Source organism: Petromyzon marinus, chromosome 8, assembly GCF_048934315.1.
Source record: "Petromyzon marinus isolate PM22_M1 ecotype Great Lakes invasive population chromosome 8, UKy_Petmar_22M1.pri1.0, whole genome shotgun sequence".
Lineage (NCBI taxonomy): Eukaryota > Metazoa > Chordata > Hyperoartia > Petromyzontiformes > Petromyzontidae > Petromyzon > Petromyzon marinus.
In genome coordinates, this window is record NC_133674.1 from 6,543,169 (window position 1) to 6,559,665 (window position 16,497).

General features: G+C 47.4%; 1 protein-coding gene across 12 annotated transcripts in view; it reads right to left on the minus strand.

Moving 5' to 3' along the window:
• LOC116940167 (uncharacterized) overlaps positions 1-8,854 on the minus strand; it is a 56,697-nt gene extending 47,843 nt beyond the window's left edge. For 4 of the 12 annotated variants that reach the window (XM_076065560.1, XM_032949519.2, XM_032949520.2 and 1 more), the window contains exon 1: positions 8,355-8,852. The gene's annotated coding sequence lies outside the window, so the exon portion shown is untranslated. Of the gene's footprint in view, positions 1-6,841; positions 6,999-8,354 lie in introns of those variants that run through there. The other 8 variants (XM_032949513.2, XM_032949514.2, XM_032949515.2 and 5 more) reach the window with 4 other exon arrangements.
• Positions 8,855-16,497: the final 7,643 nt, after the last annotated feature.

The following is a 16,497-nucleotide window of genomic DNA, read 5'->3' on the forward strand; positions in this document are numbered from 1 at the left end:
AAAAAATATTATTAGGACTTATAATATTAGCTGTGAAAACCTGCGTGTCAAAACTTTTTCAGGAGGGTTATAATATATTTTCAAAATCGGGGGGGCGATTGCGATTATTGCGATACTTTCCTTTTAAGTAAAATGCGAATAATCTTTCAAATTTGGCAAATTCGGACCGTGACATCGGCACACATGGCTTACTCTTTTTTTGAATAACGTGAAGGGATCTTGAAAAGTCCAAAGTAAAGCATGTGGCGCGTAATACTTTTGTTTTTTGGGTGAATACACAAGCAGCAGCAATGAGGGGGCGGCCATAGGCTCAACAAAGGCGGATGTGCATTTATCCACGGGCTATTCCATGAAGCACCATTCAACATTTTGCACGATCACCCTTCTACTACCAACAAAGCGAAAGTGACATTCTCTTCACGCTCACCCAGCCCGTTAAAAGTACAACCAACAATGGCAATAAAACTGTTCAATTTGCGCTGATTAACATGCTGACAGTGACAGCGACATCTCAGAAAAGAAGTCTCATAAAAAATATATCGAAAGGTAAACACTAAGCATGCAAGGATATCTCAACCCCAGCATCAACAGCGATTTTATGAATTGTTAAGATTCATGGTTACAATTGAATTCAATAAATTATTGGTCTCGTTGTATCCACCACGTATGTTATTGGTTTCCTTTCTCGTCTCATTTGCACAGTCATATTTGCTCCATTCACCAAAAAATTATATTTGCACAAAACGAAAATGAATAAATTCTCACGCACAACTCAACGCAATTATCGCGTGCGTGAGAATCGATTTAATCCATAACTACATGCACGTTTGTGGTCTTCTGGATTAAGCTGCGTGTGTGAGCACATCTTTTCAACTCCTGAAGAGGCCCGCAGTAAGTGGTGCGTGGCAAAAGGTTGAGAGAAAAAATTCTCGACACAGGGCGCCAACCCGGAGTAGCACGATTGAATTAAAGGCTGCACAAAAACCCTCCGTGCCGAATCGATGCATCGTTACACGCCGAGCAGGTACGTCTCTTGCAATTCCAGAACTTTCTACCAATCCTGGGACTCCCTTGCACAAGGATATCGATGTCAATATTGTACACAACAGCTATATCGCATTTATATTACCTGTAATGTATTTTATAAATATGTCATTTTATTTATAAAGGCATATTCAGGACAAAGGCCTCACCGAGCAGTTAATAGGATCATAATAGGTATCGAAATTTAATAGTTATGCAATTTTACTATTTAACTAAAATTCCACCCAAAATATTTGCCTTTGTTTACAATGTAGTTTAGTTCTTAACACCAAGCTCAGTATGTTTTATTTCTACTACTTTTATCGAACTTTAATTTGCAATTCATGTTTTGCAATTCACATCACAGAGTGCACTCTCATTGCCAGGTATTGCTAAAAGATCAATTTAGTGTTTCTAAGAGACCTCTTCTGTGTTATTCGTATCCACAGATAAAACAAATAATGGGATGAAATTTCCATCACTTCCAGGTCACTCCTCTTATCTGTAAAAAAAAACATTTGAATTGAAAAAAAAACATCTACCCTAGGTTAAATGCATTTTTGGGGATCAATTGGGGCCACAAGTAGGATTTAAAGGAAATAGGGCCCTCAGATAAGAGCAGTTTGATTACATAGTAATTTTGGAAATGTAGCCTGAATTATGTGATGCTTTGCTCAGGAGCCCTAGAGTGTGTAGTTGACCGTAGCGAACATGGAATCCATCATGAACACCGACGTGCAAATAAAACTACGGCAGCTGCCAATGGTAACCACTGTCCACTCGAACTCGTAGAAAGGATACATTCTCATCATCTGACTATTTCTGCACAATAAAGGACAAAGATCCCTACAGAGCCTAACAGACTATTGAGGCAAGTGATTCGAGTGAGCACATTAACAGCCGACGCAACACGCGCAAGGGGATGGTGTGGTCAGAAGAACACCCGGCCACCTTTGTCTCCGCAATGCTGACGTATTACACACCGCAGCAGGTACTCATTTAAAGCAGTCGACTTAAGGGAGGACTAACGACATAATGGAATAACGCAACGGTTGTACAATATGGAACGATCATGAATGTATGTGTCTGGGTCCAATGAACTTGATACAGGAATCGCAGCAAATCAGATTATCGGAATCAAAATAAACTGCAGACTATTCTTGATGTATCACTTTAATCCATGCATGTAGTGCAACGTAGGTGAAAACTATTTACAGCCTCAGCATATCTGCTCGAGTAACACTATCATCTATGGTAATTGGCAGCATGTGTAACATGTGCACAACGGAACATAGATGGACTCGTCCATCTGAATAACTGCCAAATCGCTCTCCGTGGTGCTAACGTATTTAAAAAAAACCGCCACTTTTTTCAAATTTTCTTGCTGTGGTTTTCACACCTGATGACGATTGCTTGTGTTGCAGTCGAAATGTCGTGAGAATTTTATTGTTTTAGATTTTTTTATTTTATTGTTTCCCTTCTACGTGACTTTACCGAAAGAACCAAGAATATGTGCACAACCATTATCTTCTCCACGGGAAAGCCTATCGACTGAAACTCTGCGCCTGCATTCACACCAACTATTCAAATTACAGCCACTTACATTCGTTTCATCCACAGTGCGGGAAATGGAAAAACTGTGATGGCAGCCCAATAGAAGAGGGGGGGGGAGAATAGATTCTCACATGGCCATCTCTAAGCACATGCGGGATTGGAAAAATGAAACATGCCTACAGACGGCATTCAACGATATGCGCTTATAGAATCGGTTGAGTGGAAATTGGAAAGCCTGGACAAGACGTACAAGGGATGTTATGGTTTCGGGCACCCGGCTCAGATGCCCGCAGGGGAAATGATCGCGTGGCCTCCCAAGGTTAGAAGGCAGCACGATTTCCTGTAGCTTCACCCGACCCCCTTAGAGACATTACGTCAAGATAGAAATTTAACCAATATCCTCCTTTGTTTATTCACGTGAGGGCCTGGTGAAATGTATGATCCCTTCTGTAAAGAGCTTGGCAACCAGTAGATTACACGTGCAAAGTGATCTGTGTGTAAAGCACTGTACAGGCGACGTACAGAATTGGACTTTGAGATATGGCCACGACACAGCATGGCTCACGCTTGCTAATTACGACGGAGAATTTAGGCCCACAAATGACCACCGCCTGCAGCGCGCCCGTGACAAAACCAAATCTGTCAACACTCGGAAACCCGTCCACTCAGCGGCACCCAACGGCATCTCCACCGGCGTTCAGAACCGCGGTACTGGGCTGTGCTGCGAGCTTCCATTAGCCAGGCCGTGTCGACACGGCCCACGGGGTGACGATGTGGTGAGTGTGCCACGCTTTGAAAGCATAACAGTCCCCCCCATTGCAGTAATTCGTTCTGACTCTGCATTTAATGGAGGCCCTTTCACACGCGCACACACACGATTCACACTCACACTGGCGAACAAAAGTGAGGCCTTATCTCGTTCTTTTCACTCCGTCGGATACGTCGACACCGCTGGGATCTCTGTCGGGATTGAATGTATACGTGATCCATCACGGATTTATTATGTACGGCTGGCTCCAAGGTGATACAGCAGATGTTGCCTTTCTGGCTGTTTAAAGGTGCAGTGTCAACGAGTGAAGAAAAACCTTGCCGCCTGCCACCCAATAGTTGATGATGGTGATTGCAGCTGTATATGTGGCCGTGTATTGTGTACACGGTCACATATACGGAGGGAGTGGTGGTGTAGCGGTGAATCCGACGACCCGAGTTCGATTCCCGCTCACGGCCAACACCACTGACGATTATCTGTACCGGTCCTGGGCCTTCCCTAAGTACCTGGTGCGGTGTGCAGTAAACATCGCTAATAAGGAGACAAAGGCGGCTGGGTGTGACGCTGGCCACCCACCCCCTCGTGTGCCGTGCCGGCCTTCATAGGTGCTGCTCGGTAAGAGCACTTGCCCCGACAGTCTGTTAGGCTATATGGGGGATCTTTGTGTGGAGTGTATACACATACGGCCCTTGGGTGAACGCACTGCTGGATGAGGGGCTCCCCAATCTGTGCGGGTTATGGGGATTACCCGACGGTACTTCACCACGCCGGCCAGCCCAGGTTGGCAATGGACATGGGAGCATGGCTCAGTAAAACAATGCATCTTGCTGCGCTGCACTCTGCTTCTCACAACATACACCGCACAGCAGCCAATGATATCTGTTTAATGTGCGGCGGTAGCCCATCCGCAAGAGCTATCCAGGCTCGTACCTGCTTAGCTTCCGAGATTCGACCAGGTCGGGTGCATCCCAGGCGATGCGGCAACAGGTGTTGACCGCCACGGTAAGTAGCAACGCAAAGGGTGCGGCAATTGAACCTTTGGAATGTGTGGCAGCCCAAGGCTCTTTTGCCGCGTGCTAACCTACATTCTCTGGAGGGGCATTTTTTTTGTTGTTGACCACAATGAAACGGTGACAGGGCAACACGTGATTCAATCTCACTTCCTGCATTAGGGCACAAGAGGAATTCAGACATTCAAACCAACGCCAGACATGGACACACAGGCATGACCACCACTCCACTGTTAGCATGAGTCACCCATGCCTCCTCACCCCTGCAAATGCTAGGAATAAGAATGTAATTTCCCCACACGCCAAGAGAAAGCCTTGACGTAATCGCTCATAGTCCAACGTCATATATTTGTGATACGCATTGTCTGTGGCAGTGGTTCTTAATCTTTACTACTGCAGCCTGGCACTCAATTTGGTTCTCAATTATTAACAAATATATATGTTAACAAATACATAGAGGGTTTAATGACACAATGTAGTTGTATTTCGATTTAACCTGATGAAGGCCGCTTGTGTTGTGGTCGAAACGTCGTGAGAATATTATTGCGTTATTTTATTTTATCAATTTATTATTTTATTCTCATTCTACGTGACTTTACCGAAAAGAACCAAAGAAAATGTAGTTGTACTTAAGTGCCCGTGCTTGATTTTTTTTCGATGATTTACCTTCTAGAAAATCTGGTCATGTCTCGTACCCCATGTTAAGAACCACTGGTCTATTGGATGCCTTTTGAGCACGCTGGTTCGATCTCCAGGAGCGGAAGTTGAAACAATGGGCACGTTTCCTCAATCCACCCGCCTCTGTTTCACCCAGCGGTGGTGAAAGGGCGACTCTAAAGCGAGTCGCTATGGGCAGATCGCGTCTGGTGGGGTTAAAACGTGGGTACCACGATGAGCCAGTACGTAACGACCAACATGGACCCAGTACCCACAACCCAGTCCCCACGTACTGGATACGTACTGGCTCGTCACGGTGGCGAGATGTTAACTACCTCGCCTGGTATACAGGTCATGGGTTTGATCCCGACCCAGACGCCTGTTGTATATTTGGAGTTTTCGGGGTGTCTGTCTCCCCATGACTCCCGTGGATTTTTTTTCCAGGTCCTCCGGTTTATTTAGAATCAACATCACGCGTTTAGAGTATTTTGTTACTGCTATAAATGTCCACACAGTGAACGCACTTCAGTTGAACGGCCATGCGTAAGCCAGGTCGCTTGTACACGCGATCTGCCCAGTGGGGCCTAAAACCAGTAAAATAAACAACATAGTTTAGTTGTCATACCTATAATCTTAGCCAGCAATATACTATTACCTACACAACTGTCTATTATTGTTATTATTATCCGTACAAAATATATATGTATTTTAAATGTACTGTGCTCAACGTAAGTGTGCAAAGAAGTGTGGAAGAAGATGCAAGCTTGGGGTTACATTGAGAGGGCCCCCATGAACCCTCTGGATTCCAGGGGGTTCATGGGGGGCTGCAGGTTAACAACCAACATCGTCCAGAGGGTTCATGGGGGGCTGCAGGTTAACAACCAACATCGTCCAGGGGGTTCAAGGGGGGCTGCAGGTTAACAACCAACATCGTCCAGGGGGTTCATGGGGGACTGCAGGTTAACAACCAACATCGTCCAGGGGGTTCATGGGGGGCTGCAGGTTAACAACCGACATCGTCCAGGGGGTTCATGGGGGGCTGCAGGTTAACAACCGACATCGTCCAGGGGGTTCATGGGGGGCTGCAGGTTAACAACCAACATCGTCCAGGGGGTTCATGGGGGCTGCAGGTTAACCAACACAGTCCAGGGGGTTCATGGGGGGCTGCAGGTTAACAACCAACATCGTCCAGGGGGTTCATGGGGGGCTGCAGGTTAACAACCAACATCGTCCAGGGGGTTCATGGGGGGCTGCAGGTTAACAACCGACATCGTCCAGGGGGTTCATGGGGGGCTGCAGGTTAACAACCAACATCGTCCAGGGGGTTCATGGGGGCTGCAGGTTAACCAACACAGTCCAGGGGGTTCATGGGGGGCTGCAGGTTAACAACCAACATCGTCCAGGGGGTTCATGGGGGGCTGCAGGTTAACAACCAACATCGTCCAGGGGGTTCATGGGGGGCTGCAGGTTAACAACCAACACCGTCCAGGGGGTTCATGGGGGGCTGCAGGTTAACAACCAACATCGTCCAGGGGGTTCATGGGGGGCTGCAGGTTAACAACCAACATCGTCCAGAGGCTTCATGGGGGGCTGCAGGTTAACAACCAACATCGTCCAGATGCTTCAAGGGGGGCTGCAGGTTAACAACCAACATCGTCCAGAGGGTTCATGGGGGGCTGTAGGTTAACAACCAACATCGTCAAGAGGGTTCATGCGAAGAGAAGATAAGAGTCGGTGGCACTTCGGGGTCAGGGCAACGTCCACGGCTCAGACTCGAGGACGTCTGACGAGGAGATGGAGCGATGGGATCAGTTCAAGATTGTTTTACCTTCTGAATATCGTAGCCTTCATCCAGCAGTGGACTGAGCATGGCTGATGACGATGACGACGACGATGTTACTACATATGACCATCTGGCTATCAAGTATTCCACTAAGGTACAGCAATCGCCAGCCCGGATTCGACAACTGCCGCTTACTAACACTAACAATTGACCATCTGGCTATCAAGTATTCCACTAAGGTACAGCAATCGCCAGCCCGGATTCGACAACTGCCGCTTACTAACACTAACAATGCAGTGGCACTGTGATTGTCATTATAGTACATTATTAGCGAAGCTCACAGCAAGCACACAGCAACACCGTACACAAACATCACGTGTGTACAATATGTACACAGTACACACACACACAGGGGGCTATTTCATATCCGATTGGCGGAAATTCACAACAGCGACATTGCAATCTGTGCGAAGCATCAAACGTTACACAACCTTACAATTCTCACATCCTAAATTGTTATATCAGCTATGTACGGGGTACTGTACACTACAGTCTATACATTACAGTATATCATACGGTGCTACAGTAAACACTACAGTCTATACACGACCGTATATCATACGGTGGTACAGTAAACACTACAGTCTATACATTACAGTATATCATACGGTGGTACAGTAAACACTAGTCTATACATTACAGTATATTATACGGTGGTACAGTACACACTAGTCTATACATTACAGTATATTATACGGTGGTACAGTACACACTACAGTATATACACGACATTATATCACACTACAGTATATACACGACAGTATATCACACGGTGGTACAGTATATACACTACAGTATATACACGACAGTATATCACACGGTGGTACAGTATATACACTACAGTCGATACATTACAGTATACACACTACAGTATACACACTACAGTATATACACGACAGTATATCACACGGTGGTACTGTATATACACTACAGTATATACACGACAGTATATCACACGGTGGTACTGTATATACACTACAGTATATACACGACAGTATATCACACGGTGGTACAGTATATACACTACAGTATATACACGACAGTATATCACACGATGGTACAGTATATACACTACAGTATATACACTAAAGTATATATATTACAAATCACACACGTGCGCGTGATATCGCCATCAGCCGCAACGGCGGTCGAAGCGGCAGCCACGATCCATCCACTGCTGGACGAAGGCTCTCCGCCCGCGAGCCATCAACCACTCACCACCACCAACCACCACCAACAACAACAACAACCACCACCAAACACTACGGGACTGTCGTAGACATCAGGAGAGGCGGCGAGGGGGAGGTAGGTGACGAACAAGCGATCCCCTTTAACGCTACAATCAGCCGCGTCCTAGCCACGTATCATGGAAGGGAACCCATCGCTCCGTGTTGTGCCGTCAACACCTCGCGCACCACATTGCGGTAGGAACACGCAGTGGCGAACAACAACAATGACAACAACAACAAGTTTGTAACCTTCCTACGGAGAGGCTCACCTTGAAGGCGGCAGTCGGCGGCGTCGCATGGGGCCCACCTTCTTCTATCACTATTTTATTTATTTTATTTATCAATTCTCGCTCTCTCACATCCGTGTGGCTTGTGGTCCGGAGGGGGGGGCGGTACAGTGTAAGCTCACAACAAGCCTGCACGCACACACTGTCACCACCATCACCACCACCATCACCTCCAAAGATAAAGATCTCCCGTTGTAGTCTTTAACAGACTGTTGGGGCAAAGTGATGTTGGCGAGCGCCTATGAAGGCAAACACGCGAAGGGGGCCTTGTGGCCAGAACCACGCCCGTCCGCCTTTGTCTCCCCCAGGGGCGCTGTTTTACTACACGCCGCACCAGGTACTCGTTTGAGGCTGAGTCGACCTAGTGGAGGCCCAGGGGACCGGTCCGGATAATCGTCGCCGGCGTTGGCCGTGAGCGGGAATCGAAATCGGGTGGCCGGGTTCGTGGCGCGACGCGCTAACCACTGCACTGCGCCCGCTACCACCTCCACCTCTACCACCTTCTCCTCCACCACCGCTACCACCACCACCTCCACCACCTCCTCCACCACCTCCACCACCTCCTCCACCACCACCGCTACCACCGCCACCTCCTCCACCACCACCGCTACCACCTCCTCCACCACCGCTACCACCACCACCACCTCCTCCACCACCGCCACCACCACCAGCTCCACCACCAGCTCCACCACCGCCACCACCACCAGCTCCACCACCACCAGCTCCACCACCACCGCCAGCGGCACTTGCCACCATTCCCTTGCGTGGACGCCAGGCGGCAGCGCAGGACCACGAGTGGGTTGGTCCGCTCTGTACAACTCTAAACATTTTTATTTAAAGCTTTCGTGACTGCAGGGATTAATATTCTTGGTTCTTTCGGTAAAGTCACGTAGAAGGGAAACAATAAAATAATAAAGATATGAAACAATAACATTTTCACGACGTTTCGACTGCAACACAAGCAATCATCATCAGGTGTGAAAACCACAGCAAGAAAATTTGAAAAAAGTGGCGGTCTTTTTTTAACGTTAGCACCACGTTATGTTCGGAAAAGAGGAGGGGGTAGACGAAAATAATGGATGCGGTCTGAAAACCACCGTAAGCGTGAACAATCAATTAAGACCCGAAATGTCAGTTTTGATGTAGTTTCCTTATTCACCAAAGTTCCTGTACCTGACACCATCGCAATCATTGAAGACTTGGTTCATCAAGGACTAAACACTGAGGTACCCCCCCTGGTGAGACACTGCTTAACCAATACATACTTCACTTGGAATGGAACTTTCTACAAACAAACTGAGGGGCACCCCAATCGGCTCCCCCCTATCTCCGGTTGGAGCCAACATTTTCATGGAGAAATTTGAGACTGACGCCATCCAGACTGCCACTCTGCACCCAACCTTATGGAAGAGGTACGTGGATGACACTTTTGTCATCTGGCCACATGGCCGGCTTACTCTAGACCAATTCTTCGACCACATCAATTCCATACACCCAGCCATCAGATTTACCATGGAAGTCGAAAAAGATGGCAAGCTACCTTTTTTGGATGTCCTAATTTAAAAGAGACCTGATGGTTCAATGAGCCACTCTGTCTACAGGAAAGCTACCCATACGGATGCTTACCTGAAACCGGATTCCCACCACCATCCATCCCAGAAGAATTCCCTCATCAAGACTCTGCACCATAGAGCCCAATGCATATCCGACCAGGAACACATAGCCAGTGAACTCAAGCACGTACACCAAGCTCTTAAGGCTAATGGTTACTCCGACTACACAATCCGCAAAGCTATCACTCCAACCATGAAGAAGGACCCTCTTGAGGAGCCTTTCAAAACCACCACTTTACCCTACACTGCGGAGATCACAAAAAAGATCTCCAAAATCTTGAATAAACACAAGATCCAGGTCCGATTAAACACATTACATAAAATCCGTGATCTGGTTCCGTCTGTAAAAGATGTGATTCCTGGCGTCTACAAACTAAGTTGCCTCTGTGGTAGTAGTTACATTGGAGAAACCAAACGACATGTCTTGGACCACATTCGTGAACACAAAGCAGACCTAAAACACGGTAGGACCAACACCTCGGCTGTGGCAGATCACTGTTATAATTCAGTAGGCTCACATGACATTGACTTCTCCAAGACAGAGGTTCTTTGCAAAGCCATCTGGCTACCATGAGAGATTCGTTCATGAGGCTATCCACATATACAAACAGAGACAATTTCCACCGAGAAGATGGATTCTGGCTTAGCAATCATTGGAAGGATTTGATAAACCATTTCGGGTCTTAATTGATTGTTCACGCTTACGGTGGCTTTCAGACCGCATCCATTATTTTTTTGTTTCCCCCCTCCTCTTTTCCGAACATAGATGGACTCGTCCACCTGAATAACTACCAGATCGCACTCCGTGGTGCTAACGTTAAAAATAACCGCCTCTTTTTTCAAATTTTCTTGCTGTGGTTTTCACACCTGATGATGATTGCTTGTGTTGCAGTCGAAACGTCGTGATAATTTTATTGTTTTATATTTTTATTATTTTATTGTTTCCCTTCTACGTGACTTTAACTATAAACATTGTTTTTATTTTAGCAGATAAAGCCCCCCCCACACACACACACTGAGCTGCACGTAGCTCTTTATATTCGTATTACTATTTAACGCTTTTTTATTAACTCACTGTTGTTGTATTCCTCAAATCTTGTAACTCAATTTTAACCCACTTCCCAATGTGGTATCGACTGCAAACTTGGTATACTTATGTCATACTGATGACAATACTATATTCTATCATTAAAAAATACAAATAAATATTTTGAAACGTTATTTTTTATATGTTATGTTTCGCCTTGGGTATAATTGTCATTTACGTTGTGGCAAGCTTCGGGGCCACTTTCTGGAGTTGTGGAGTTCTTACATTACTAGTAGGGTACATTTCATTAAGCGTGTTTTAAAAAAAAAGTTAAAAAAAATATTTTTCAGAAGCGATCGCAAATGATAGCTCAGCAAAGTGGCTTATCAAGTGGAAATTTGCAGCAGTTGCCAAGGACTCTAAACGCGTGATGTTGATTGTAAATGTGGAAGGGAAAACCGGAGGGCCCGGAGAAAAATCCACGCGAAAACGGGGAGAGAGACCCCACAAACTCCAAATATACAGCAGCAGCAGGCGTCAGGGTCGGGATCGAACCCACGGATCTCCTGCATACCAGGCAAGGTAGTTAACATCTCCCAGCCACCGTGGCGCCCTCGAGACGCTGCTCGAGGGCGATGATAGCAGCAGCAGCAGCAGCTGTTGCAGCAGTAGCTACAACCGTGTTCACAGGGGCTATAGAATACAGGGGTATGAAACACAACTAACAACTAGAACTATTTTTGTTTCGAATTCGGTATGAAAGAAAACTCTGCATTTCAGGAGCCGCAATGCAATTTGGCAGCCGCATGCTGCTTCGGTGTGGCAGATTGCTGACTCCTGTCCATGGTAACTGGGCTTCCATGGTAAACTGAACTCCCATAGTACACTGGACTTCCACGGTAAACTGGACTCCCATGGTACACTGGACTCCCAAGGTCACAGGTCGGCAACCAAAATAACAAAAGAGACTTTTTTTCTGAAATCGGTAACCCCCTCTCCCTCAATATTTCGAAGAGCGGCAATGCAGTCCCTAAAGAGCCGCATGCGGCTCCGGAGCCGCGGGTTTGCCGACCCCTGGGCTAGAAGCCCACATATCGAGGTCTGCTGGCCACTACGAGTCGAGCTTCAGGAGTTTAGAGTTCGTGTGGCGTTGCTATTCTTCCTCCTCTGTTGGAGGAGCGCAGACTACTGTCGGTTTACTGTGAGCTCCATAGCTTGGGTTGCATGGCCACAATAGCACTACCTGTGACTTAGCAATTAATGTACAGGACTGTGTATGGGTCTCGATGTCTCTATGAGTACAATATGTATCTGCATGAGTCTCTATATCTCTCTATGTAATTGCGTATGGCAATGTGTCCAAAATCGAGGTGTGCTGGCCACGACGAGAGGGCTTCGGGAGAGAGTTCGTGTCGTTTTATTATTCTCAATGGTTCATAGTTTCGGTTGCATTACCACGACTGGCGTCTTGTGCTGTAGATTACACTGAAAACTATGAAACTTTTTTTTTGTTTACCGGGTAGTGCCCACTGAGCTAAATAGTTATTCTTTTAGAAGCAATCTGGCCACAAATTATAGCTCAACGAAATTAGCTTGTCCTGTGGACATTTATCGCAGCCAAATACTCTAGACGCGCGTTGATTCTAAACGTGGAGGGGAAACCGGAGGACCCGGAGAAAAATGCACGCGACCACGAGGAGAACGACATCCAGATCCAAATATTCAGCAGGCTTCAGGGTTGGGATCAAACCCACGACCTCCTATACCCCAGGCGAGGGAGTTAACATCACTGTGGCACGCCATTATTTTCACGGCAGGATTGCATTCAATCACAGACGGTTATAATTGGGACGATCACATGTGGTTTATTTCCACTTAAACCGCAACCACTGCGTCCTAAACGCATTTATTTAACGGCGAGTATTCGTGGCGAGCGATATTTGCACCGTTATATGCCTTCCCTTCACCAATTCGCACTGACCAGTGTGGTGAAGTATGGTCAAACAACCTCCCCCAAGACAGGCAAGGCGTGTGGAGACCTTCATCCAGAAATGTATTTGAGAACACCCGTGTCAAACCCAAGGAAGCTGCGAGTTCAAATCCCAGTCCCGATGGTCGACTCAACAGTAATTTCTACAATAAACATGGTATGTCCTCCAACATTGGAATGTGGAATTTCCACCACTGGCTCAGGATCTGTCGACAGGAGGGTATACGCACCGCCCGATGATGGCCTTAACGTGGAGTTACGGTTTGCTTTGACCAAAATCGCAATGCATTGTTCTCAACGTCACCTCTTTCGTCCCGCGTGGATTCCTCGAGATTAATTGTGCCGGGTTGGTTTTCGGACTCCCACATCGCTATCAGCGTTGTTTGCTTTGTTAACTACGGCACTACAGCAAAGTTTATTTGAACAAATCAGACGTCAATTGCCGGGTGCAGCGGTCAATTGTTCGGGCTGGTTTCCATGAGCTCAGCTGCCCTCAGCCCTGACCTCGTGACAGCGCGTGCGTGTTGACGTGTGATAGTGTGGGGAGCGGTGGTGCAGCGGTTAGCGCTCTGCGCGAACCTGACGACCCGAGTTCGAATCTCGTTCACCGGGAACACCAATGGCGATTATCTGAACCCGGTCCTGGGCCTCCCCTAGATCGACTCAGCCTCAAATGAGTACCTGGTAAGTGTAAACATCGCCACTGGGGAGACAAATGCGGCCGGGCGTGGTGTTGACCAACCGCACCCCCTCGTATGCCGTGCCGGCCTTCATAGGTGCTCGCTCACAGCACTTGCAAGTCTTTTATTAGAGGCTATATGGGGAATCTTTGTCTTGTGCGATTGTGTTGGGAGCGGTGGCGCAGACCGAGAGTAACGCACTGCGCTGCGAACCCAGCCACCTGCATTCAATTTACTGGCCACGGCGAACATCAGTGGGGTGTGATATCAGAATCAAGCTGCGTGCTTCCCCTATAAATATAGGTCCTGGCGTTGTTGTGTGTGCAAACATCAGCACTGGGGAAACAAAGGCAGCCGGCCATGGTGCTGGTTATTGGCTACACCACCCCCGTTGTGAGCCTTGCTTGTTTAAATAGGCGCTCGCTAACAACACTTAACCCCGACAGCCCGTTTTTTTTTTGCTTTGTTAGCGTTGGTCATATAAATCAGCGGCCAGGGGCCCCCTTTGCAAAGCGATATCTGGACACGTGGGCGCGCGCAGAGCGATAGAGGAGGAAACGGAGCTCTCATCCGCCTCTCGGATTTCCCACGCGGGAAGGGGGGGGGCGGTGGCTGAACGATTTGGCAAAAAAAAAACTGGTTGCAACTCGTCATACCCCGATTTACCAAGGCGCTTCACAGCAATTTTCAAATTGTGCATGGCGTGACAATCATTTGAAATTAAGAATTGGTGTTGTACGTGGTGTAGTTTTGATGCTGCAGCAAAGCGAGATGTATTGATACGGAGGGGTTGGGATAGGCCCGGTCATGGCGTTGTGTCGATATTCGTCCTCGCACCTGTCAGGAACGCATCCCCGATGTAAACCGGGGCATTACTGTGTTCGATTCGGGGGTGGTAGTGGGAGTAACGCACGACCCCTGGACCGATGCCAGCATCGGGTGAACTGCAAAGAAGATAAAGGTTCAGCCCTGCAATTGCTTGCTGGCGGAAGAGCCCGCCCCCCCCACGACCACTTGGCAGATATTGCGGTGGAGGTGGGAGTACCCACACTTTACCCCACCACACGTGACTCTCCCATCGATTGTGGTGTACCCGCTTATTCTGCTGGGTGGACACAGGCGGTGGGTTAGGAAACTCGCACCATTGCTTCAACTGTCGCTCACCAGAAAGGAAACGGAGACATCTAAATTGCAAGTCCGCTGTGCCCCCCCCCCACCACCACGTACGTGCTTGTGGGCTATAACTTTAATGTGTGTGCTTACCTAGGGAAGGTGTTTCCCCCCCCCACCCCCCGCATCTCAAGACTCTGTAACGTTCTGACCTGCCCCCTACTTGACACCTTTTTCACACATCATACACTGACTCACTCACACCATGCACTGACTCACTCACACATCATGCACTGACTCGCTCATCATGCCCTTACTCACTCACACATCATGCGCTTACTTACTCACACATCATACACTCGCACAACCACTGACCCATTCACTCATCATACACAGGTTCACTTATCCTGTGCTGGCTCACTCGAGCATCATACACTAACTCACACTGCCGCTAACTCGCTCACACATCATACACTGACTCACTCATCATGCGCTGACTAACACATCGTGCGCTGACTCACACATCATACACTCACTCAACCTAATACCGACTCAATCATCATACGCTGACTCGCACATCATACACTCACTCACGCTCCTGCTGACTCACTCACACATCATACACTGGGAGTGTCGTGCTGCCAGCTATGGCTGCAGGTTTTGTCGTACGTGTTTTGTATATCGTTTATTGTTAAATTTAAAATCACAGTTCTTGTGATTACTGATGTTACATTGTTTTGTAGCTTTATTTTGGTCTGGTTGTGGTGTAATAGTTTTCTGCAATGTAGATTCATATTTTGTTTGTTGTGGTTGCACCCGACTTAAGAGCCGCATAGCTCACAGGGCTATACCTAATAAATGAAACTTGAAACCTGTGAAAAAGCTCCGTTCCTGGGACGATCGGGCTTTTGGTAGTGCAGCTCCAAGACGATGGAACGCGTTGCCTCTGACAATAAGACAATGATAGTCTTTGGTGCTATTTAAATCTGCCCTGAAAACTCACCTCTTAAAAATGTCCTTTTCCCCATAGTTTAGGTCGTTCACGCTGCTGGCTCTGTCTTGTTCCCCTGCTTTCCCTCCACGGCGCATTAGGATCCTTGGATGAAATGCGCCGTCTGTATGTAAATTATCATTCTTATTTTTTTTTATAGCTCATCGGATTCTCATTTTAAGGAGGGCCGAGCAACACTGGCAAGTTTCAAAATTTGGTCAATTCCATGAATGAGCGTGTTTGTTTGCTTCACGTGGGCAGGAAACTGGGGAAATTAGGAGGAAACGTTTAAAGTTCTGCACGGACTGGTTCACGAAAGACACGTGATGTGCTGCCATCTTCTGGGCGCCTCTCAGCCCAACGGGCTTGGGAGTTTCACAACGCATTGAGGTAATAACGATGCAGTCACGACACAATTCACCATCGGGTCTGGCTAGTACGGTACGGCAATACCCTCCATTTAGTCTCCCCCTTTTACATAGTTTTCGCAAATACGTCGTCACTTTATTACTAATACCGCTGCACGATTTGCATCGCGTTAACCCCACACACGGTTGGCGGCGTATGGTGCGAAAGAAGTTCAACATGCGTACATAAATACATGAGAAATCTGCTTAAAGAACTAAGTTTTAAATAGCACTGTATTCAACTGCATCTCGGGCATCAACGAAGCAACGCGTCCGCACTTCAGCTGCAGGTCTACTTGTTCAGAAA